A 26,238-nucleotide genomic window follows, 5' to 3' on the forward strand; every position below is an offset into this window, starting at 1 on the left:
CCAGGAACCTCTTTTTAAATTTTTTTTTTTTTCAAGACAGGGTTTCTCTGTGTAGCCCTGACTGTCCTGGATCTCACTCTGTAGAACAGGCTGGCCTGGAACTCACAGAGATCTGCCTGCCTCTGCCTCCCAAGTACTGGGATTAGAGGTGTGAGCCACCTCTTATCTCCACCACCTCTCTAGGGCTACCTAGGGTGTCTTGTCCCTGGCTTTTTACATGGATGTCCTGAATCAGAACTCAGGTCCTCATACTTGGCAGGAGCCATCCCCTCCCCCACACTCCAAGTCTTTCTAAACCTCTGTGTTCTCAGCTGTAAAGCTGAGCCAGGGACAAAGATCTATGTCAGGGGCCACTGAAGTCACTGAGATTGCAAAACTGTGCAACATGCAAACCCCAGGGGCTTTCTTGAACCAGGATGTCCCATGTCACAAGTAAGATTCTTCCAGTTTTTCTCTAGGTTTTGAGCCCCTGGGAACAGTGTGGGAGGTTCAGTTGTCCCAGTGTCCCCAGGCCAGGTATATAGCCAGGTACACAAAAGGTGTTTGTGGAATGAATGAGAGAATAGCAATAATTTAGGACAAAAGAGGCCGCTATACATCCTAATGGTGTTTGGCCTTCTCAGCCATATTGAGGTGGGAGATCCCCCGATACCAGCCCATGTCGAACCATCCTCACACTGTGCCTCCTGATGATGTGCAATGTTTATCTATGGCACCGAACTGTATTGATTTATCAATTCCCATTTTGCAGTCAGATCAATAGCTTAATTGCGTCTCTGGTTGACAGGAGGATACAACCTGTTTGCAGTAGGGAGAGCAACCTTGAGCTGAGAACCTGCCAGAGCTTTGTTAGTGCTCCAATTTGGAGCTGCCTTTATGACCAGAAACCAGAGGTCGTCACTCCAACACAGGGAAGTCGAACCGAGGGAGGCCTGAGGACTGTGTTGGGTGTGTGTGTAGGAGTCTGAGTGGCAGCGGGGAGGGCTTAGAGTCTGCATCTGTGGTGGGCATTTATTCTTCAGTCTCTGGTCATGTTTCTTGTCCGTTGAATATACTTAGATGTCTAGGGTCTGTCCCACACAGTAGGGTCTGGTAGAATGTTGGCAAACAAATGTCTCGGTAGGGCTTTGGGGATGGTGTGAGAGAAGGTGGCCACGTGCCGGCAGTAGGTGGCGCTGTGTCAAAGTCTGAAGCCTGAGTCTGGAAAGAAAAAGGTTTTCCTGGGAGCTTCCAAGTCCTCAAATAAAACTGAAAACGATGATTAAGCATTCCTGACTTTTAAAATCTTCAAACAATACAGAAAGGACTTGCTTTGTAAACACAAAGGAATTTCAGTCAGCAAATAGAATGTCCATTCATTAAGCACCTACTAAGTGCCTGGTATGATAATATCACACTTATGATTAAAAGCATATCTTAATTCTCCTGGAGTGTTCTTTATATCACACACACACCCCCGGCCCATCTAATCCATCTCTATTGCTTACCTTTTAGAGGACTACATTGATGAATTGTTCTATTAAAGAAGGATAACGATATTTAAAGTCTTTAATGGGAGAGGAATCACAAAGGAGTTTTTAAGACTAATTTAGACTTGTGTGGAACATTCAACACATTATGCTAATTTTTTTCAGAAGCTGAACAGCTTAGAAGGGAAAAAGAAATCAGCCTGTTTCCGTCTTGTTGCCAAATCTGGGTGATCTAGGCCCCATCAATGCTAACAAATGTACCCCTAATAGCAGTTTGTGTCTGTCAGACTGAGCAATGTGTCTCTGGAAGACATTATTAGTGTTTATATCATCTTATAGATTACACTCACACTCCACCCAGGGTCCCAGGAAGAATATAATGGCAGATTGAAGCCGATGGGCTATTTTTATGGGAGAGACTTCATTATTTTGCAAAGTTGAAAGAAATCTTTGAAAATTCAGGGATGTGAATTTTCACACACGCACACACACATGCGCATGCATGCAGGCGAGTCCAGGTTTTCTGAGGAGTGTAGCTGCAGCCTTTTGAGTCTCAGGAACTTCCCTTGCAAGCCAAGGGAGTTGAATGAGATTATTACTGCAAGTCTCCCCAAAGTGGGCAGAGGGAGAAGCAGTGAGGCCATGCCCCAGCTCCTAGCCTGAGCGCTACATTGATGCTCAGCACTTACCTTTGCTAGGCCCTTGACTCTGTGGGCTCCGTGGGCTCCGTGGGTTCTGTGGGCTTCTGATTCCTGCTGTCCCTTCACTGCCAGGGCAGTACTTGGCATCCCTGAAAGCATCAGTACCCCTGGTTGGTCAGGGGCTGTTAACCTATGGGACCGGTAACCAGAGATCCTCAGCAGGCGCTGCTTTGCCACATGGGCCACCTTTGGGAGCCATAGGTTTAAGGTGTACTTGAGGGGCAGCATTGTGGTTCTGGAGGGCTTAGTGAGAAGGCAGAGGAGAGGGACATCTTCCTGGACCACCGGCACAAGGATGGCTCCTGAAGGAAGCGGGTGGGACAAGGGAGGAGAGGATGCAGTCAGGGGAGGAAGGCTGCAGGTCAGGGCAGAAAGCAGGAGTGAGGTTTGGGGTTCTATAGAAAGGCAGGTGAGGTCCTGATGCCTATGCTTTTGTCCTTTGATCGAAGATGTAGTTCCATGGGGTTTTTTCTCTTTAAAAGGGCTTCTTCCTCCCTCTCAAAGGCTGCTGCCAAGTGAGGAAGCAGAGGATCAGTTGTGTCTGAGATCTGTTGTACTGACTGGCAGGGGTTCTGTGACATAATCCCACCTGTGTGCTCACCCTGACACTGCGAAGTAGCTGTGCACGACTCTGTGGATGTCCCTGCACCCTCAACAGGGAGGGTGCTCCCTTGAGCTCCTATCCAGTGGAAAAACCAGAGGTCAGAGTCAGGTGGGCCATGCAGTCCAAATGCCACATCAGGGATGTCACCTGCAAGCCTTTGTGTCCTCAGGCCGAGCAGGGGCATTGGTAACTCAGATGTGAACTGGAGTTGAGCCAATTCATATATTAGGTAGGACCAGTGGATACGTATCAGGGGGAAGGCATTTTAGGCTGCTGTCGTGGTAAGGATAATGGCTGGGAGGTGGGAAAATGTAGCCCTATTAAGGGATGGCCCAGTGTGTATGATTCATGGGGTACAAGAAGGGGGAATCTATTATACTTTCCAGGCCAGATCTCAGAGTGCCTGAGGTACCAGAACCAGGCTCTGCCCTTCCTCTTCCTGTTGGAATGCCAAACGGGCATGCTCAGATGGGGTGGTGACTGAATACAAACGGCCTCCTGAGCCTGGGCTGGCATCCCGCTCCCACAAAAGGCTGGGAGTTCTAGACGTGCACAGAAGACCAGAGGCCTTAGCCTAAAGCCTGGCTTCACCCTCTGTTCTGGAAGGAGGAATGCTCTGAGGAGGTCCAGTGGTCTCTCAGAGGGACCGGGGCTGCCTGCAGTGGTTGTCAGGTCTTCAGCTTTGGATCCTGAGTTCTCTGGGGTCTGTGTGACCTTGACCTGGAGGTGTCAAGACCCAGGAAGGGAACACTAGGCTGCCCCCATCTCTTTAGGTGCTGTGTATAAATGAGGTTCCTTGTTCACCCCTTACAAATGTCCAGGGTCAGTATCAGAGAAGATGCCTGGCTCCTGGAGCTCTAGGCTGGTGATTAGGCCCAGACAGAACCCATGTGTGGGGAAGCACAGGTCTGGTCTGGGTGCTCTCTGAAGGTGGGAGAGCAATGGTGGGCTCCGGCCTTTGCTTACAAGTAAGAGCCTGGGCATCTATGTTGTGCCCACTCCTCCACTGTGAGATGGATGCTTTTCCTCCTACAGCCCAGGTAGGGCTTCTTCTTCCCTCTCAAAGGCCATTTCCTGCTGCCAAGTGAGGAAGCAGAGGATCAGTTGTGTCTGAGATCTGTGGTACTGACTGGTAGGGGTTCTGTGACATAATCCCACCTGTGTGCTCACCCTGACACTGTGACCTGGATGACCTGTTCTGGAAGAGAACAGAGGAAACAAGTACCCCTCACCATGCATGGGCACATAGAAGGACGCCTGAGTGGGCCAGGGATTTGCAAAGAGCAAAATGATGGCCCATTGTCAGCCTGGGGAGTCAAGGCAGAATGGCACCGTAGTATTTAACTGAATGTCAGAAGACCGACCCCCATAAGGTCGCTTCAGGCTCTTATGCTGTGGTCTTGCCTACTCTCGTCTCTGGTCCATCCCTGTGGCCTCCCTGGACTCCTTACACCACCAGCCTTCTGTGTTTGAGTGCCCTGGGCAATCCAGTCATGACTCACTACCCCTTCTCTCCTAGAAGGCTCACTGGCTCATCAGAGCAGCGGCCCTGTATTTCAGTTTCGTTTCTGTTACCGCGAGAAGATGATCTGGATGAATGAAAAAGGCTCCCAGCAGGCTCGTGCAGTTGAGCGCCGAGTTCCTGGTTGGTGATGCTGTTTGGGAGGAGCCTTGCTGGAGGACATGTCACTGGGGGTGGGCTTTGAGAGTTTATAACCCCACCCCACTTCCAGTTTATTCTCTTAACTCTCTGCATGTGGTTGAAGACGTGATTTCTCAGCTTCCTGATGGGGTTGCCCGCTGCCAGGCCTCCCCTGCCATTATGGATGCCCTGCCTGGAACTGCAAGTCCGAATAAACTCTTCCGTAAGTCACTTTGGGGTATGGCATTTTATCACAGAAACAAGAAGTAAGTAATACACATCCTGACCAAATTCAACAGGAAACAAACAGGGTTATTTTAGCTTATGATTCAGGGGTATGGCCTATTATTGAGGAAAAGTCAAGGCAGGAACTTAAACAATTAATTACATTGCATCCACAGAAGTGGGAAAGGAGTGCATCCATGTTGCCTGCTTCTTGTATCTAGATTTTTCTTGTCCTGTGTAGTCCAGGATTCCCTGCCTAGGGAATGGTGCCACCCACATTGGGCTAGGTCTTTCTACATCAATTCACAATCAAGACAGTCCCCAACAGACATGCACACAGGTCAATCTGACCTAGAGAATCCTTCAGTTGCGGCTCTCTCCCCAACAGGGCTCACCTCATTACTTACCACATGTGTGAGTCTCTTGAGCCTCTGTCTCTCCTGCTGGATGTCTGGGTATCTTGAGCGGCTCTCTCCTCCCCTTCCTCTCTCCCTCCTCCCTCCTTTCCTCCTCTTTTCTTTTCTTTTTCTTTGTATCTGCAGCTTTAGGGGGGCGGGCTGAGACATGAGAATGAATGAGGCTGAAGAGGATACATTGTGACAATATTCCGGTCACAGATAAGGTTGTATGGGAACCCTCAAAGAGTTGGTGCTAAGCAAGCAGTATCAGGTCTCTGGAGACCTGTGTGACTGCTCCAGTTCTTCCTCTGTGGTGATCCTGAAGTTACCAAGGGCATATACCTTATTTTCTACATCCCTGCATTATCCCAGTCAACTTTGGGACAAGGTAGTCAGTAAGAATTATTCCCAAGGCCAATAAATGAGAATGGGAGCTGAGCGCCAGAATTCATCTTTCTCTGTTTCCTGAATGCCACTCAGTGTAACTAGTAACCATAGTGCCCGCCACCGTTTCTTCCCTCGGTGCTGGACTGTGCTCTCAAACTATGAGCCCAAACAAACTCTTCCTTCAGGTGCTTTCTCAGAGCAATGAGAAGAGCCACTAACATATTTAGACATTGCGATCAAAGGCTCAGGCTGATATGCGTTTCTCCAAGTCCTCCATTCCTTTCTCTCCCCAGGGCCCTGAGGGGACATGGTGGGAGGTTGAGCATGACACGGGAGCATAAAGCACGGTCAGCCCGAACTTCAGTTTGGTTGGATTGGCAAACTGAGGAGAAAATACACCTCTTGCTGTGCATGTCAGAGCAATTCCAGAGGGAACCTCTGTCACAAATCCATGTGCCAAGACTGTCCTCATGTCCCAGCAGATATTACTCTGCACCCCTCCAGACATGTTCTACACTGGAGAGGATTCCTTGTGTGGGATGCCTTGGTGGCTCCCTTGCCACAAACTTCCTGTCAAGTTCATCCAGTGTGGACAAAGGCAGGATCCTGGAGGGCGAGAGGAAAGGGGCGTGGCGTTTGTCTGATGGGTCTCTTTGCTGAGGGCTTCAGTTCCTGTCAGGGGTCCCCTCTCTATGGCTCCTCTGTCAGCCTTCTAGGAACTTGACTGTGGTTGCTGCTTCCTCCTTAGGCATTGCCCGCCTCTTGTTTTTTAAATAGTATGTTTCTATAGAGCTTTTTCCTTTAAATTTTAAGCATGTGTGTATAGGTATGTGCATGTGAGTGAAGGTAGGTACCTGTAGAGGCCAGAAGGGGGCATCAGAGGCCCCTGGAGCTGGAATTACATGCAATTGTGAGCTAACCAACATGGGTGCCAGGAACCAGACTCACGGTTCTGGTTGAAGCTCACTTCTCTGCAAGAGCAGTGTGGCTCTTAGCCACTGAGCATCTCTCCAGCCTCTTCTACTGCCTCTTTATCAGCAGCTGTACCTCAGAGCAACTTTTTTGTTGTTTCCCTCAGTTCCCCCGCTGTGACTCCTACTGGTCCCCCCCTCCCCCACCAGCTACTTCTCTTTTCTCCACTGGACAATCTGCTTCGTGGGAGCCAGCATCGTCTCCTTTGATGTTGGATTCCTGGGACCTACCTTTGGGGCTGGGGCTGCTTGCCTGATGCACACAGGGTACTTGGCACATGTGTGTTAAGTGAAGAAACATATCCATACATGTGTACACAAGTGCCCACCCACACACATGCAGGCAGACTCATAGACTAGGCCTTTGCTGCCTTCATTGGTGTGAGCCAGTGGGTGTAGGCGTCTTTTTTTTTTTTATGTGAAAATCTGTAAATTTAATCTGACATTCAGGACACCATTTATAATGCATTCTCCTACTTGCAGACTTTAGGAAACATCTTATTCAAATTATTGATTGAACTGTACTTTAAATGGCCTCTTTGCTAAAGTGGATTGTGAGTGCGAATAAGTCTTTTATTATTATTATTATTATTATTATTATTATTATTATTATTATTACTATTATTATATTTGTGTTTTAATTTTACACATCAGCCATGGGTTCCCCTGTCCTCCCCTCTCCCGCCCCCCACTCCCACCTTCCCCCCATCCCCTCCCCTCCATTCCCATCTCCTCCAGGGCCAAGACTCCCCTGGGGATTCATTTCAACCTTGTGGATTCAGTATAGGCAGGTCCAGTCCCCTCCTTCCAGGCTGAGCAAAGTGTCCCTGTGTAAGCCCAAGGTTCCAAACAACCAGCTCTTGCACTAAGGACAGGTCCTAAAATAATATTTTTAATTTATTCTGTAAGAAATTCATATATGCATATAACATATTTCAATCGTATCCACCCTCAGCTCCTCCTGCCCCCTCCTGCCCCCTCCTGCCCCCTCCTGCCCCCTCCTGCCCCCTCCTGCCCCCTCCTGCCCCCTCCTGCCCCCTCCTGCCCCCTCCTGCCCCCTCCTGCCCCTCTCAACTTCTTGTTTTCTTTTCAGGTTTTTGGTTTTTGGTTTTTGGTTTGTTTGTTTTTTTTTTTTTTTAGTAACCCATGGAACCCAGTTTTGCTGCCTGTATGTGAGGTAATGGGAGCAGGGCCATGCTATGAGGAGTTGAAGAAAAATAGCTCTCCCTTCCCCAGCAGCCATCAGTGGCCAAAAGCTCCTCAGCTAAGGGTGGGGCTCATGCACCCTTTCCCCATGCTGGAATGTTGACCGGCTTGATGGTGTGCAGGCGACCAGAGCTGCTGTGAGTTCTCGAACGCATCCGACGAGTCACGGGGCTTGGACTTCCTTGACTCCTTTCGCTTTGTTAGTGGTCAGTTTCAGAAGCCACCAGCATTCCGTGGTCTAGCCTGAGGAAGCTTAATGGCTCGGGGCTTCGGTTTTCCGCTCCAGGGAAAGAGAGAAATTCTCTGTGACCAGCTCCTCACTCAACCACCAAGAAATGTGGTGTGGCTCAGGTCAGCTGTCCCTGAAGCAAGAAGGTCACAGGAGCCTGGGCCTTGCCTGGGAGGCAGGGTAGAGAGGGTCTCCTGTGGGAGGAGCTGTTGCTCAGGTTGTTTTCTCATTGAGGGTCTTCTCAGAACACAGTAAGTGGAGGCTCTGGGTTTATGGTCCCAAGTCGGGGGTGGGCCTGTGGAGAAAAGCGGCTGGACCATTGGCACAAAAGGCAAGGCAGGCTGTGCAAACACTACCCCCCACCCCCCCCCCTATTCCCCTACCCCCCTTCCACCACCACACCACCACCACCACCACACCACCACCACACCACCACCACCACCACCACACCACCACCACACCACCACCACCACCACCACCACCACCACCACCACACCACCACCACACCACCACCACCACACTACCACCACTACCACTACACCACCACCACCACACCACCACCACACCACCACACCACCACACCACCACACCACCACCACACCACCACCACCACCACCACACCACCACCACACCACCACCACACCACCACCACCACCACCACCACCACCACACCACCACCACCACCACCACCACACCACCACACCACCACCACCACCACCACCACCACCACCACACCACCACCACACCACCACCACTACCACTACACCACCACCCCCACACCACCACCACCCCACACCACCACCACACCACCACCACCACCACCACCACCACACCACCACCACCACCACCACCACCACACCACCACCACCACACCACCACCACCACCACCACCACACCACCACCCACTACCACTACACCACCACCCCACACCACCACCACCCCACACCACCACCACCCCACACCACACCACACCACACAACCACCACCCCACACCACCACCACCCCACACCACACACCCCACACCACCACCCACCCCACACCACCACAACACCACCACACCACCACCACCACACCACCACACCACCCACACCAACACACTACCATACACCCCACACACCCACACCACCACCACACCACCCACACCACCACCACACCACCACACCACACACCACCACACCACCACACCACACCACCACCACACCACCACACCCCACCACCACCACCACACACCACCACCACCCCACCACCACCACCACCACCACCCCACCACCACCACCACCCCACCACCACCACACCACCACCACCACCACCACCACCACCACACCACCACCACACCACCACCACCACACCACCACCACCACCACCCCACCACCACCCCACCACCACCACACCACCACCACCACCACCACCTCCACCATCCACCACCACCACCACCACCACCACCACCACCACCACCACCACACCACCACCACCACCACACCACCACCACCACCACACCACCACCACCACACCACCACCACCACCACCACCACCCACCCCGGTCTCCCCGGCCCAGTTCACCACAGCCGCAGAGAGGCCAAGTGTAGATCCGTGGGTTGCTGTGCAGGGATGGCTCCCAGCTTCGCTTCAGCTGAGGAGAACAGGCACTGTCTCCTCTTCCCTTCTGACTTCTTGCTTCCTTCCCTTCTCTCTCTGTCTGGTTTCTTGAGGAATCTGGAGGAAAGAAGCTCTTGAAGGAGGCCATAAAACCTGTCTGAATTCCGATCTCTATTACCCAGGAGAATGTGGAAGCTGATGATAGCCTATGAAAATTCAATAACCCTTGAAAATGGCGCCAGGGTTGCTCTCTGTAAATTAAAATAATGGCTACCAAGGAATTGTCTCTCACCTCTACTGTGGAGAATGTGGCACCAAAGTGGCTTAATTAGGTGCCCATTTTTTTTTCCCTAGGAAAAAAAATAGTTCATTTATCTCAACAAATGACAGATGCAGAAGGTGGCTGATGATTGTGTTTAATAATAATACCCAACCAGCAAAAGCCTCCTTGTCTCTCGCAGTTGGGGACAAATAAACGGATACCCAGAAATTCACATCCCAATGGGCAGTTGCAAAGACTAAACCTCGCTCTGACACCAGTCTGTGCCAATGTAGTTTGTTAAGTGGCTCCTGCAGGTCCCTGTGGCTGTGGGAATGTTAGAAGGCACAGAAGCCTTGAGCTGAAGCTGTGTGGGTGGCTGGGGGCTTGTGAGGGCCAGTCCTCTTAGCTCCCCAGATGCCTGGGCATGGCTCTGTGGGTTCTGGAGGGGTGTGTCTGCCTGCCTACCTGTGTATCTCTGTGCATGTATGTACCTATGTTGTGTCAGTGTATGTGTGCATATGTTTGCATTTTTGTCTGTGTATATCCTTGTAACTCTGAGTGTCTCTGTTTATATATATGTGTGTATGTCTGTATATCTCTGTATATGTCTAAGTATGTGGTTGTGTGTGTCTGTATGTATCTATGTAGCTCTGTATGTTTAAATAGCTGTTTCCGTATGCATCTCTATATGTATATATGCAAGTCTCTGTTTATGTATACAGCATATGTATGTGCCTGTGTGTACATGTATGTGCCTATGTACATCTGTGTGTATATATATCTGTGTGTCTCTGTGCATTTGTATCTATGTATTTTTTGTATCTATCTCTGTGCCTCTGTGTTTGTGCCTACACGTGTCTCCCTGCTTTAATGCGAGCGTGTTTCTATGTATATCTGTGTCTATGTCTCTCTGTGTGCATTTGTCTGTGTATATATTGACATGTCTCTCTCTCTGTATATTTGTGCCTTTGTGTGTCTATGTGTCTATATGTGTGTTTATCTGCATATCTGTCTCTGTGTTTCTCTACCTAGATGTGTGCGTCTCTGGTCTCCCTGTGTATATCTGTATGTCTGTCTCTCTCTGTATATCTGCATATACATGTCTCTAAGTATGTCTGTGAATATCTCTGTGTCTAACCTCTCTCTCTATGTATGTATGTATGTATGTATGTATGTATGTATGTATGTATGTATATATGTACGTATATTTGAGAGGGGGCCATGCTTCCCCCTGCTCAGTCACACAAAGTGTTCCCCTTTTGCAGAATTCCCATTTCAGAAACTCAGGATCTGGGCATCCAGTTCAGGCAAGTGACAAACTGGTGGAGCAGAAGACAGTCTGCCTGAGGGGGATTAATTAACTCCCTTTTTAGGACAAAGAACATTCTCTCTAGGATCTGCAACTCCTCCACAGTCCTTGTGTGGCTGCGGGTGGGAGGCGAGGCACTGTGCAGAGTCCAAACCCACAGGCGATCTGGAACTGGAGGTTCCCCTGGGTCCTCAAATCTGAGCCATCCGTTTCTTTGACCCCAGCTGGTGATGTGCCCAGTGCCAGGCTCCGTGCTGTTGAACTCTGTGGAAGGATGACAGGGACCATGGAGAACTCCACGGCTCTCAGCTGAGTGTGGTGACGGCTCCCAGGAGATGGCTACCTACTAAGCGCAAGCTTCTGCTTGTCCTCACGTGTGCCCCTTGTGTGCTGAGTGTGCCTCCCATGGGTCTCAGGTGTGCACAGAGATACACTCAGTGTATGAGCCCCTGTCTCCATTTACGTATATGTGTGCACACGTACACGCACCCAAACAGCAAGCTGAGTTCACCCTGCTGTGTCAGCCAGGGACACCCCACTGTTAGGAAATGGATCAAAGGATGCTAATGGATCAAATATTAAATGGCAGTTAAACACCGCACTGAATAATTCACCTTTCTTCATGTGAGCAACTTTGCACCGACTGGAATAGGAAGTGGTTTTCATGCTGATAACGATGTTAGCAGGGAAGCAGGCTGTGCTGTTTGTTTTCCTGAAGTGTTGGAAAATGTGTGAGAACCCAAGTCTTCACTTATTAAATTCAGTCCTGTGGGAAAACAGTGTCAAGATTTTTCTCTCACCTTGGTTTTTATGGAATCAGGTGGCAGGGGGGCTGGGAAACATGGAAGGGGACTATGGATGAAGGCATTGGAATTGGAGATGCTTTGCCTGGAGAAAGGAAAACTCAGAAAACAAGGTGGGGGACCCCACTCTGATAGGCCAAGCCATACCTCGGTGTAGTCCCTGACCTATGCCTATCCACACTTGCTTGGCCAAGGATTTTGCAGAGGTGATTAACTAGAACTCTTGAAACAGGCAGAGTGTGCTGATCTCCAGATGGGCCTCCTGAAGTCACAGGGGTCTTTTAAAGGGAGACAGGAGTGTCAGAGACAGGGGTGTGGCAGCAGGGGTGTGAGCTGAGGAAGGAGGGCACCCTCTAGGAGCTGGAAGAGGAAATGACCCCTGCAGGGAGGATGCAGCTGGGCTCATACTGTCCTTCTAGCCAAGCGTCATCCACTGGGGACTGGTGACTTCCTAAGCACCGAAGGGAGTATATTTGTATTTCAAGCAAACAAATTTGCTGTCATTTGTTAAGGTGACATTAGGAGGCTGTCACGGGGGTTCTAGATCTTCCTCCCTGCAGCTCTATATTACTCCAAATGAAGCTATCAGGCTGGGGTTTCCCACTTGTGGGAAGCAGGTGTACTTTGTTCCAATTACAGTTGTAATTAGTGTGTCACGCTCTGTATAGGAGCTCTACCTGTGCTACCCTATGTGGTTTTTGCAAGGCCTCTATAGTTAGGCACTGTTACTAGCTACACTGTGTTAGTTAGCTACTGCTGTGTAACAAATGATGCCAAACAGTTCAAACTCCAAAGCATCATATGCACAGGATTCCCAGGGGTGCAAATCTTGAAGGCAGATGCACTACAGGTGGTCTCAGGACCTGCCTACTTTCTTGTGATTGTTAATCTTGTCATCACAATGGGATGTAGAGTCACTAAGGAGACACATCTCTGGGCATGTCTGAGGGCTTTTCCAGAGAGATTTAACCGAGGTGGGGGGGAACCCACCATTATTATATGTACCTGCCATTCTATGGGTTGGGGTCTGGACTGAATCAAAAGGAGAGAATGAGCTGCAACACTGTCTGTCTCTGCTTCCTGAATGTGGATACAATGTGACCAGCAATGTCACACTCCCACACTTAGGCCTTCCCTGCCATTGTGGCCTGTGTTCCTTTGAACCATGAGCTAAAATACGTCCTTCCTTTCTTGGTTTTGTCAGGTATGCTATTACAGTCATGACAAATACACTCCTTTGTATTTGAGGTTGAGCTAGTTAAGCCCAGCAAGAACCTGCATCCAACTCCAGGGGCTCAAGGTCCACATCCCCAGCCATTTTTCTGTCTTTTTTGATAGAGTCTATATTCTACATTAGCCACCCTTGAGTCTTATTTGAATGCCTCATAGATATACCCGTGACCCTCGCATACCCCTCTGTCTTGGTACAGACCACTTAGCATCACTGTGCGTGGTTTAATGTCGCTCTCTAAGTTGGCATGGTGAGACAACACAATAGAGAGCAGAAGAAAGAAGGAATGTTTGACGTGTTGCTGAAGAGAGAGAGCTGCCCAGGTGACATGGGGCTGCAGGATGAGGAGTTGGAGGACAGAGAGGACCGCATGGACAGATGTCTGCTTCCTGCAGTTAGTTAACTCGGTGTAGCTTCCCCAGGGCTGCAGACACTCACCAGCTTGGCTGCATTCCTGACAGCCCTTCATTTCCTGGATACTAACCAGTTCCCAGGTACAGTGTGAGAAAAAGCAGTGTCTAAGGCCCAAGGTTAATTAATGGCTTCATTGTAGGGGGGAAAAAGGGTATAATGTCCCCTGGATGTAAGTCAGGGGAGCAGTGCCCACTGTCCAGAGACCTTTCCTTTGTGGGGGACAGATAGAGGAGTCTCCAGGTCAAGGTCTCCTACTGTGGTGACACAAATCTCCCCTTTCTGGGTTCATCATACTAGTGTGCCTTGCTCCTAAACACCATTTGCTAGAAGCTACCTAGCAGTGGCATTCAAAGGCTGGGTACCAGCCCTATTAACCCCTTCCGGGTCTCCTTAACCTGGCACATTCCCATCCCTACCCCCAGGCTTACTGAATTGGAAACTCTGGAGTATGTCCCCCAAATTCTGAGTGTTTGAATATTCTCCAAGTGACTTCAATTCAGATAGATTAATTTAGATTCCTTGATTTTTTTCCCCCTTTAAATTCTAACAAATCTTTGATATTTCTAAAAAAAAAAATCACTTATTACTGTGTGTAGACCTAGGAATATCCATAATGTTTGAAAAAATTCAGAGTTTTTTGCTTTAACAATTGGTTTGGATGTTTTTTTGAGGGGGGGCATGGTTTCACTCTGTAGCTCAGCTTGGCTTGGAACTCATTTTATATCCCAGGCTGGCCTCAAACTCAAAGCAGTCCTCCTGCTTCAGCTTCCTGAGTGCTGGGCTTATGGGGTGAGCTATCATCTTGGCTTTGTATATTTGTTGAACACTTCTCTGGGTCTTAAACACTGTGTGGTGACTGCACAACTTATCCAAGGCTGTGTGGTCATTGGGATGCACTGTCATCAGCCAGTCCCTGTGACTGATGGATGTAGACTTCAGAGAGGATGCTGATCTTGAACTTGGCTCCGACATGCTCACAGTGTGAACATATGGTGACCAGAGCCAATTACCCTCTTTGACCTGTTTGGGATTGGAACCTGGACTGGCGTGGAGCCTTGTGAGAGTTCAGGGCTGGGTTTGGATGCTTCTGCAAGGCTAGGAGACTGGCCCATGAAGGAACACTTGAAGGAGACACCCCAAGTTCAGGGACACCCAGAAATTACTTTCAGCAGGGAGAAGAGTCATGGGATTGACACCCCCTTAACAGTATAAGATATAAAAAGTCCACATTCTGATCCTATTTCTTTGCACAAAGAAGAAAAACCCACAAAAACAAAAATTTGTCTTTATATGCATAGAGAAATGTGTGGAGGGCTATAAACCAAGGTGCTAATGCGATTTTGGAACAGTGATGTTATGAGGTATTTTCATTTTCTTCTTATTGCTTATCTATATTTTTTGAATTTTCTATAATGAGCATCCATTACTTTTGTAATAAAAAAACACTGAAAAGAAGACCAGGGAAATCAGGAAGAGCTACTGTTTGGGGTAGAAGATACTAGAAGGTATGTTTACTTGTGTTGAGTGATAGAGGATAGGGGTCCAAGGAGAGAACTCATGAAACTTATCCCTGAGGTCCTGGGCCACGCTGAGCACTCTGAGGCTGGAGAGGTCATTGGGGACTGCCTGTTTTAGATAGAAGGATTTTGGGGGCCCTGTAGCCTGGCCTCCCTAAGTCGTGTGTGTGTGTGTGTGTGTGTGTGTGTGTGTGTGTGTGTGTGTGTGTGTGTGTGTGTGTGTGTGTGTGTGTGTTCCCAGCCTCATCAATCAACGAAGTGACTTTGAAGGCTGGAACTGGCTTTGGGCAGCAGAGACCTGGGGTAGGGTATGGTAGGCATCTTGTCCTGATGAGGATTAGAGAGAGGAAGAGAGAGAGTCAAGGCTATTAACCCCTCTACTTCTCCTGGGTCTCCCACATATCACAATGCCCTAAAGGAGTGAAACTTGAAAGACAGTGCTCAAATGAGTTTCCATGACATCTGATCCAACACTGAAGGGGCTCCGCTATGTTTTTTTTTCCTTTTTATTAAAGTTCATTACTTCCAATTACAAAAGAGGGGGTTTGGTGGATTTACCTCGTAAATCTAATTGAACCATTTCTCTCCACACTTCTCCCCAGTGTAAACCATTCTTGCCCTTTGGTGCAGAGAAAGAACAGGGAGGAATCTTTCTTAATTTGAAAAAACATATTTATCCTTGAAAGCCATAGAGAATTGAAGGAAACTCATCCTTGAAAGGGCTTAGAATGGAAGCGAAGGAAACAGGCTTGGTCTTCAAGTGACAGAGGAGGGCCTGCCATGTAGGGAGCTAGCCATCCCTGGGTCCCCTAAAATCTCATCCAGTGGTTGAGGGTGTTGTAGTGTAAACAAGGATTCCTGGGATGTTGGTGGAATTCAGCCAGTTAGTCTGTGTGCTGGGAGCCAGGAGACAGCTTTCCTGTGGAAGTGTATGTACAGGTTGATGGGAGATAGACGGCCTGGAGCAACCATGGATGAGGCTAAGACTAACAGAGATTTTTCTCTCTTCTCTGTTGTTCTTTCAACAAGATCTTTGGCCTGGAAAAAAAAAGATACTGTGGCAAGAAGTGCTTGAGAAGCTCCGAGTTCCATAAAGAGCGTGAAGTTGGGGGCCCAGGCACATGGGGCAGATGACTCGTTGACAAACCTGGTAAGCTCCTGTATTGCTATGCTCTCTGGACACTAGCTTTAGTCTTTGTTCTCATCTGGCTCCTCTTCTCCCCTCCTCCCCAACCTTCCCTCTCTCTTTTTGACAGAGTCTCACGCTTCCCAGGTTGGTTTAGAACTTCTGGACCTCCAGCCTCCATTTTACAAGTGCTTGGATTATAGGTGTTATCCTCATGCCTGGTTTATGTGGAACTGGGAATTGAACCCAGGGCCTCGTGCGTTCTAGATAAGCACTTGGCTGAATGAGCCGCATCCCCAGCCCGCCAGCTTGTTTCTAGGGCAGTTCCATAGAAGTCTAAATTGACAAGGGTGTGACTCAGAGTGTGCTGAGAGGTGGGCTTGGGGATTAGGACCTAGCAATCTTGAGGCTTGTTTCGTGACAGCAGAGGTGGAAGGCTCTACCACACTCCATGGGCAAGGATCTCACTTCGATTGTTCCCCAGACAGGAGCCAATGTGGTGATGGCGGGATCAGGACAGGAGAAGCTTGGAGAAGTGAATCCTGGGCTGCTTTGATTTCCTGCTTCAAATTTAGGTCTGAAGGGAGATGGATACAGGGTCCTAGGAGAGGGCACTGCTGATGATCAGGGGAGGTGGACTACCCTAGCATCTGTCTGGTCCTAGCAGCTGGTTCTTGGACCCTTCTCCTGGAATCTGGCTCCCTACAAGCTCTCTATTCTGACCTCCTGTCAAATGGCCATGTTGCCTTTTACTGCTGGGCAGTGTGGGACTGGCTGGAGGGTTACAAAATGACAAGATGATCTTCCCAGTGGCTGTGAGCTTGCTAGTTAGCAAAGACAATGCCCATGGCCCTCGCTGACTGTGCTCCTGGCAGGGGTGATGAGGATTCCCGAAGAGGGACTTTCTGTAACATCCAGAAGGCTTTAGAGGTGAAGGAATTGTTCCTTGGGGCTCTGTAGGATTTCGCAAGGGGACTCTTTAGAAGAGGGTGTTTTAGTTGAGTCTGGCAAGGAGAGAGGGAGGGAGAGCTGATGAGGAGCCTGGACCGTGAGACAGGAGGAGGGAGTCTGGGATGTTGCCAGTTCGGGAGTGACTTGTGTCCTAGTTCTGTTGCTGTGGTAAAATATCCCAACAAAAAAGGCACCCTAGGAGAAAGGGTGTATTTGAGATCATAATTCTAGGTTACCATGAGTCATAGTGGGGAAGTCAAGGCAGGAACTGCAAACCGCTAGTCACATCCCATCCTCGGTTGAGAGCAGAGAGAAGTGAATGTGCTTATGCTCACTGACTTGCTGCGCTCAGCTCCACCTTTTCACTCTTGGACAGTTCAGGGCCCTCTGTCTAGGGATTGATGCCGCCCACAGTGGGCTAAGGTCTTACAACATTAATTAATTAATTAGGATGATCACTCACATAGCCTCACTGAGGCTCTTTTCTAGGTGAGTCTAGGTTATGTCAAGTCAGAAATTAAATTAACCACATTTGGTTAGTTCTTATATTTAAAAAAAAAAATAAACGGGTTTGAGAGGCTGCCTGCTGAGTCTGAGATTGTCTTGCAGCCTGGGAAGAGAAGACTTGAGAAGCTTTGGGAAGGGACAATGGGATTATCTTCCTCAGCCTATCACCATGGAATGAGTGGCTAAACAGTGAATCAGCCAAAAATGTCCCCGGTACTCTGATTTTTGGTAGCCTGGGGCCTTGGCTAGGAAACTTGGGGGTACCAGCTCTTAACCCTGGTGTTAGAGCTGGTTTTCTATGCAGCCAGTGTCATTCCGGGTAGAGTCTTAGAGGACCAGAAATATCATGTTAATTACCCAGATCATGCCTAGTCTGTGTCTTTTTGGGGTCCCATCTGCTGAAGCGCCTACCCTCTCTTGGCTCCCCTTCTCCCCCATCTCCCACCCTGGGCTCTGAGGGTCCTATGCTAATACCCCAAGAAAGCCTTGTAAACTGATGATCCTACCAGCCAGAAGGTTCCTGGGAAGCTCATGATGGAGGGGTAGCAGGGATGGGGAGCCCAGGGCTGGCACTTGCAATGTGTAATTGTTTTATTAAAGTTTAAAATTTAATAAAATGAGATCCATGGGGGAGGTTCCAGCTCCAAGTACATCATTCCACTTCCTGCTGACGAAGCAAGTTTTCCGCACAGCCAAGCTTCCCATCCTCTACACGTCAAAAGTCAAAGGCTTGGTGACAGTTGATGGCTTGTGGGGCTGGAGATGGGCTTGAGACCGGCTGGGGGCATGGCCCACACTCATTCACTAGGGCTGAGATGTGGTGAGGCTGGGCCACAGTCATGTTCTTGATACTGCTGGAGAAGTCATTAGACTAGTCAGTGTCAGACTCCAGTCCAGACTGCTATTCAGACCACGCCCACCTGCGACCTCTTCCTTACAGCTAAAGGAAATGGTGGGTCCTCAACTAAGATGTGAATCTCTAGTCCCTCATAGACAAATTCACCGCCCCAAGGAAGTTTACAGGCCCAGGCTGCCAGCCTCTGGCACATCACATGGCAGCCAGTGTAATGGTTACCACTCTGTGCCCCTCCCTCTTACATTATCCTCTTATTTACGTATTCTTTCTTGGCAATGCAGGAAGCCCCTCCCCTTCTCCCTCCCCACTCAGGCCAGGGAATCAAAGACAGCCCCGTTACCTGAAACAGCACCTTTCCTCTGAGAACCCTAGGATGGGACCCTCCACTGTGCATCATGGGCTTGAACTCTTCCCAGCCCTGATCATGCCTGTCTGTCTATGGCATTAATAATTCCTGTTAGTAACTCTCTACCTGAAAGGACATCCTGCCTCAGTGTCTCCCTTGAACCTCAAGCCTGGACCCTTTATAGCAGCAGTCTGCTCTGGATTCTGTCACTCACCCCGCCTCACCTTTCTGTCTTTGTTGTAATAGCATGTTCTTGAGCCGGTCAGTGAGGGTGAAGGGCAGAAGTTTAAATACCTACAAGGCGAAGGAAGGGACTGCAAAGTCTTCTCTGCCATCTCCTCGCCTGTAGGATGGTGGTCACGAGAGATCTGCCCTTCCTGGGTTCTAGCTGGGTAGTGCCTGAGGTACTCAGCATGTACCAAGCCTTCGGTGAGCACTAGGTAAGAAATCACTGTATATTCTGGGAGAGATGCTGAGTATGAAGTCCCAGCCCTCAGGGAACTTGCAAGTGGGGAGATGAATGAGTGTAGACTCACAGCCACGTGACACACTTGGAGACGTGCCTCAAGTGCTGATAAACCTGTGGAACCCAGGGAAGTCGCTAAAAGGAGAGTGTTAAAAAAAATTAGGTCTGGGGGCTGGAGAGATGGCTCAGAGGTTAAGAGCACTGACTCCTCTTCCAGAGGACCCCAGTTCAATTCCTAGCACCCACATGGCAGCTCACAGCTGTCTGTAACTCCAAGATCTGACCCCCTCACACCGACATGCATGCAGGCAAGACACCAAGCACATAAAATAAAAATAAATGATTTAAAAAAGGTCTGTTGACATGGCTCAGGGGGTAAAAGCACCTGCTGGTAAGGCTGATAGCCTGGGTTTGACGCCTGTGTCCCCACGGTGGAAGGTGAGTGAAAATGAGGAATCAAAAGAGGACATCCTACTCCCAGGGGTGTGGAGGAGGTTTATTGTGGCTATGAGGGAGAGCACAGCCAGAGACAGAGACATCTCTCTGGAAGGGTTCAGACTGAATATGACAGGCCAACTGAGCTGAGCCATATAAAGAGGGGGGAGGAGAGAGAGAGGGGAACCTGGAATGGTAGCTCAAAGGCAAAAAGGTAAAAGGGACTGAGGGATGCTGGGAGAACTCGGCAGCTTGCCCTCTTTGTTTAATATGTACTTTGGCACTTTGTCCTGCGTTTGAGACCAAACTTCCACAATCTGTCCTCTGATTTCCTTCCTCATACCTGCCTCCTGCAAATAAGTAGGTGTAATTGAAAACATTTTACAGAAATGGGAAGAATACTGAGTCAGCCAGTTGATCAAGGTCAGCATCAAGGATGGACTGCTGTGGATATCACTCTGTATGCTGCAAATGTGTTGCTCTGATTGGTTAATAAATAAAATGCTGATTGGTCAGTAGCCAGGCAGGAAGTATAGGTGGGACAAGCAGAGAAGAGAATTCTGGGAAGAGTCAGGAGTCGCCAGCCAGACACAGAGGAAGCAAGATGTGAAGGCAGAACTGAGAAAAGGTACCAAGGCACATGGCTAAACATAAATAAAAGTTATGGGTTAATTTAAGTGTAAGAGCTAGTCAATTGTTAGCCTGAGCTAATGGCCAAGCAGTTTTAATGAATATAAGCCTCTGTGTGTTTACTTGGGTCCCACAGGGCCATGGGAGCCGAACAGGACCAAAAAAACTTCAGCTACAATGGACCTCACTTTATGGTTTATCTCTCCCAAGTCTACAACTATAGTTTACTCTTGAGAAAAACACCAGCCATATCCCCAAAGACACTTTACACAATACGCCAGCAATGACTCTCCCTATTGTCACAATCATTACCACAGGAGAGATTTGAGAATTCTCACAATCTGAAGGAGTGGTTTTTGGCAGCTGAGTTTCACTGGTGTCCTGGTCAGGCCCTGGGATAGGAATGCATCAGACAAAAAACTAATAATAAAATTTGAATAAAGCATGTTAGCTTCTTTTTTCTTTTTCTTTTTTCCAAGACGGTTTCTCTGTGTAGTTTTGGTACCTGTCCTGGACCTTGCTCTACAGACGAGGCTGGCTTCGAACTCACAGAGATATGCCTGGCTCTTCTTCCCAAGTGCTGGGATTAAAGGCGTGTGCCACCATTGCCCGGCTCCTCTTTTTTTTTTTTTTAAAGTGGTAAATTGTTTCTCTGAAAAAGGGCAAGTTGAAAACTTTAGCAGAGTTCCAAGGAATTATTGATTGGTGGTTAAATGCTTAGAGCAAAGGGCTAACACTCTAACCTTCACTGACTCTGATGATGATGATAGTGGTGGTGATGATGATGGTGATGAGGAAGAAAATGAATCATTGGGGCTGCAGTGGATGTAGCCCAGGGATAGAGTGCATGTCTAATATGTGCGAGGCTCTAGGTTCAATCTTCAGCCCTTCAGACAAACAGCTGTAGGCTGTAATGAGGGCTGGTGAGCCTGCACACTGGCCTTTGCAGCGATCTGGCTCTGGGATGCCCTTTGGCACCAGTGCTGGGGATCTCTTGTGTGCATCCTACCTCAGGCCCCAGCTCCATCAGAGACTGAGCCCAACCCTTCCAAAGCAGCTGGATGCAAACACTTTTTAAAAATCAGAGAAATGATTACAGTTTGTCCCAGATTTTTGGAGCCGAGAGAGTAGCGAGACATTTTCATGAAAGCCTCAGAGGGTCTGGAACTCTCTTCAGTCATTTGTGGCTTTCCTCTTAATCGCTATTTATTTTTAAATATCTAATATATAATAATACACACAGGCTTTGGAGGCCATCACCTCCCCCTTTCAGCCATGTACCTAAAATCCCATTTACAGAGGACAAATAGCTTTTGGGTAAAGAGTCTTCAAAGCAGCAGTTAGCAGCTCTGCGCTCCCGGATGGTTCCTATCTGGGGTTGGGGCACTGTGACAAGATTATTTTAATTCCATTAGAACTCTTCGGGTGGTCTGGCTGTCTGTCAGGGAGGCAGCGGCTGTCTTTGCTGTCTTCTCTTCCCCGGAGAAGGTTGTATAAGTTTCTTGGGGTGGTTGGGGAGGGGTAGGGCAGTATGGTACCTGTGGGGGTCTGTCTCCATCCCCAGCCCCCAATAAGGTTGGAGGGATCTGCCCATCTTTTCTTTGAACTTCAAAGGCTCCATGAGTAGGTTTCTCCTGTTGTGACTCAGGAGGGTGTTTGCTGAATTTGTCTAGTAGTAGGTAGGAATGCCCTGGGCCATGTGGATTTAAGAAGCCAGTTTGAATATTCTATAAACCAGAACTTACCAAGCTCCAACTGTATCAGACTCACTGGCCATACACAGATGCCAGGTCACTTCCCAGTTTGGTGGGATGGTAAATCCTACTGAGGGAGGAGGTAGTGTGCTGGGGTATGGAGAAAAGGGGTACCCACTTTAGTTAAATGAGGGCTTCCAGGAGGAGGTGAGACCTCATCTGGGCACTGTAAGATGAGCAGATGGGGACCTTTCTCCTGCACTGGGTCTGTCTCATGTGTGCCTGGCATTGTGGGAAGGAATGTTGTGAGGTGGGGACATGGCCAGACCCAAGTAGCTCAGAAGATTGTGGAGGGGCAGGGGCAGGCGGCAGATGGCTGGCTCCAGAGTCCAGTTGGCATGGTGAAGTAGTTTGGGGTGGGGCTGGAGACAGGGTGTTCCTTGTCCTCAGACTCTTGGACCAGTTAGGGGACAACATGGGTGGGACAAATGGCTATCATATCTTCCAGAGAGGGGGACTTGGCTGAGAAGAGGTGCTTTCTGGGAAGGAAGGCAATCAATTATTTTATTAACTGCAACAGCCAAGAAATGTTAGAGCCGGGTGGTGGTGGCGGCGGCGCATGCCTTTAATCCCAGCACTCGGGAGGCAGAGGCAGGCGGATTTCTGTGAGTTTGAAGCCAGCCTGGTCTACAGAGTGAGCTCCAGGAATGGTACAAAGCTACACAGAGAAACCCTGTCTCGAAAACCAAAAAATGTTAGTGAGTAACCCATATCAAGGGTGATACAGGGATGAGGGTCCCAAATGGTCTCTCCTGCTGAATGAACCCTCCTCTCCCTCAGGGGTCACTGGGAAATGGCCTGGACACCAGGTACTCTTCTCTTCCTATGCAGTATACAAGGGCCTGGAAGCTCTTTTTGTTGTTGTGAACATAGACATGGCTATTCCAGGGCTTGGGGTGTGTATATTCCTGGCTGAGGGTGGGGGTGGGGAGAGCCTGAGGTGTCCTTTTTAGGAAGATGGAGACAGACAGGGTCTGAGGACCACTGACTTGGGCTTTGTCCTTGAGAGCGACAAAGCCTGTTGGCTTGGAGGAGTCTGGGTCTCAGATGAGGTTCTCTGTCCTTTGAGTGAGTGGCATCCTGGGGCTGGAGAGTAGGCTCCCTGGACATCCTGGAGGCCAGCTCGGTGCCCCTTTAGTGCCCCAAGGGGAGCCAGGGATGGTAGAGGCTCACCTGGCATCTGGTGGGATGGTGGCGTCCGAGGAGCATCAGTTTTTAGGAAGCTTGGGCCCTGGACAGTGTTTGCTGGTTCTATTGTCAGGCTACCTGGTCTGGCTTTCCACCCACACCTGCTCCTTTCTCCTTCTTTTTCATCTTCCTCCTCCTCCCCTCCCCTCCTCCTCCTCCTCCCCCTCCTCCTTCTCCTCCCTCCTCCCTCTCCTACCCTCCCCCTCTTCCCTCTCCCCCTCCTCCTCCCCCCCCCCCTGTTCAGTTCTCATAGCTGTAAAGTGTGGGTAGCTAATATCAAATGTGCCGCTCACAGGATGTGTGGCAAACCTTCTGTCCCCACCTGCTCCTATGTCCCTCAGAGTTTCTTCTCCCAGGCCTCTGGGACCCGGCGAGATGCCAGAATGGACCGCCTACCAGGACCCACCTCTCTGGTGACTCAGCTCTTGCATTCATCACAGGAAAAAGTCAGAGCAAAAGATGTGAAGAGGAACTCAACGGGGCTCAGAATAGCCCCGCCGACAGCTTGAGATGGGTGGGCGGCACTCATTTTCTCTGCCTGCAGTTCCTCGAGTCTCGGTGACAGCAAAGTGCCCTTCCCAGATGGCTCTGGTGGCTTCGATCGCCCCTCAGCAGACTCTGTGTGAACATGGACTCCCACTTCTGCGAGGCCGGGCGTTCACTGATGGCGAGTCCATTTCTGTCCTGCTGAAGCCTGTTACTGAGTCCTCCATTCCCACACCAGTCTTCCCCGGATTCAGGGTCCAGGGGTAGGCAGGCATTGGTGTCTCCATTTTGCACACAGAAAGAGCGAGGGCCAGTGTTTTACTAACTCTTGAGGTGGTACCACTTGGGGAGACTGTGGGACCTTAGGATAGGGGGTGGAGCACACATGCAGGTATGCTCCTGTCGCCGTGGAGATGTGTACCACCATGATGGACTGTATCCCTGCCAACACTGAGCTAAAGTGAACTTCTGTTTCCTCCTTGTGCTTCTTGCCAGGGCCACAGCAATGAGAAAAGCAACACGAAGTCACACACTGAGTCTGGGGCAAGCTCGGGGTAGAACTTGAGTTCTTTCCGTATGGTCCAACAGTGGGCTACCCTACAGGCTTCTCTCTCCTCATCTTCTTTCCCTTCCTTCCCATCCTGCATTCATCAGAAGTGACTCACTGACCGACTGTATTAGTCACATTCTCATTATTGTGACCAGAGACGTGAAGGGCTTATTTTGGGTTACAGTTTGAGGGTACAGTCCATCATGATGGATGCAGGAGAATGATGCAGATGGTCACGTTACATCCACGGTCAGGATGCGGAAAAAGATGGATGCTGGTGCTCGGCTCACTTTCTCATCTTTCCTCAGCCTAGGACTTGATTCCTGTGCTGTCCACATTCAGGGTGGCTCTTCCCTCTGTTAAACATCTCTAGAGATACCCTCACAGGCACACTCAGAGATGTGTCTCTGGTGTGATTCTCAAGTCCGGTCAAGTTGACCTTGAAGATTTGCAGGTTGCACCAACTGACATGGGAGGGTGTGGGGGAAACCTGCAGACTTGCTGTTGCAAACTCAATGACAGAAGACAAGCAGGGTAGATGGAGAATGCACAGTGAAGGAGAGAAGGTGGGCAGGGCCTTCTAGCTGAAGGGGTCTGGAGGACAAAGGGTCAGAAGGGTACGGGCCCTAGGTAATGACGAGGCCAGCAAGAGGTTCCTGTGCAGAGCTGGGCATCAGTGATAGGAGTTGGGAGGTACTGGACTAAATGCCATCTGGGTCTATGTTTGAATTCTCACGGGCTCATTTCCATACAGACCGGCTCCTTAGAACCTAGAGCCACCTAGCTTCTGTCACGCTCTGGGTTGCGGAGCCCTTTGACAGCAGCTGACAGCAGCTGACAGGACTTCTCCCTCAGAGCCCCGGGAACACTCTTGCTGGGGGATTTGCTAGGGCGGTCCAGGATCTGAGGTCCTGGGAACGCGTATGTTCCCACTGTTCCCCGGTGCTTTGGGACTAGCCATCACCCTCGCTACCTTCCTTATGAAGACCTGCTTCTGAGAATCTAGGACTAGGCAAGGCCATGACCCATGCTTGGTGGGCTTTGTGTCCCCTCTGCCATCCTGGAAGAGTATAGAGGAAGTGGGAGATCTTTTGAGCAGAAGCTGAGAGGTCTGAGGAAGGACTTCCTTCTGGTTGTATGTGAATCATAGTCACTCAAGTGAAGAAGCCGCATGGGGAAATGTCCCAGCCATGCTGAGCTCCTCAGTGATAGATTCCTCTGTGTGCCTCAATACCTCCCTCATACACTCTGTGACTCACACTGACAGCTCTCTGATCTGCTCTCCCCTGGGCCAGGAGCCCAGGCCTGGTATGGGGAGCAGATGGCAGACCCTCTAGGTTCTTTTCTGGTGTGGGAAGAGGGGACTGGATTTAGATTAAGGTTCAGCTGCTGACTAGCAACTGTACAGAGGAAGATGAAGCAGTGAGAGGCAGCACTGCCTGGACACGAGGTGCAAAACTGGAGGGAGATTCTCTGCTGGCTTTGGAGAGGTGAGCTACTGACGGCAAGGGGTCCAAGGGCTGCCATGGAGCTGAAACCAAACCTGGCTAATTGGCAGCCAGCAGGGTGGGGCTCAAGTAATTGAATTTGCAAACAGTGGGAGTGAGCCCAGAAGTCAATTTTACTGTTCAGTCTCTAGCTGAGAACACAGTCCACAACCACCTTGGTCTGCGGCCTCCAGTGTCTGTAGTCTATAGTGTTCTGGAGCTGAGAACCCTGGAAGCTACAGAACTGTGAGATATCTCACAGGAGTGACTTCCAACTGCTGGGTTTGTGATCATTTGTTAGTCTGAATAGACATTGACTACAGGGATGGTCTCACTTGTCAGCTTAGACAGTACAATGGTAGTTGGGAACTGCAGGGGCTGTGGCCAGGATGTGACTTGCCTTGTGGCCATGGTGCCTCAGCTCCCTGTGGTCTTGTGGCACACCTCCCACAGAGCTCCTGAGAGCCACACTTTTTATGTCCAGCCCAGCCA

The 26,238-nt window shown here is 49.7% G+C and overlaps 1 pseudogene; it reads right to left on the reverse strand.

Moving 5' to 3' along the window:
• Positions 1-1,029: 1,029 nt before the first annotated feature.
• The window catches only part of LOC118588655, a 177,730-nt pseudogene continuing 152,521 nt past the window's right edge, over positions 1,030-26,238 (reverse strand).

This window comes from Onychomys torridus, chromosome 8 (genome assembly GCF_903995425.1).
Source record: "Onychomys torridus chromosome 8, mOncTor1.1, whole genome shotgun sequence".
Classification (NCBI taxonomy): Eukaryota; Metazoa; Chordata; class Mammalia; order Rodentia; family Cricetidae; genus Onychomys; species Onychomys torridus.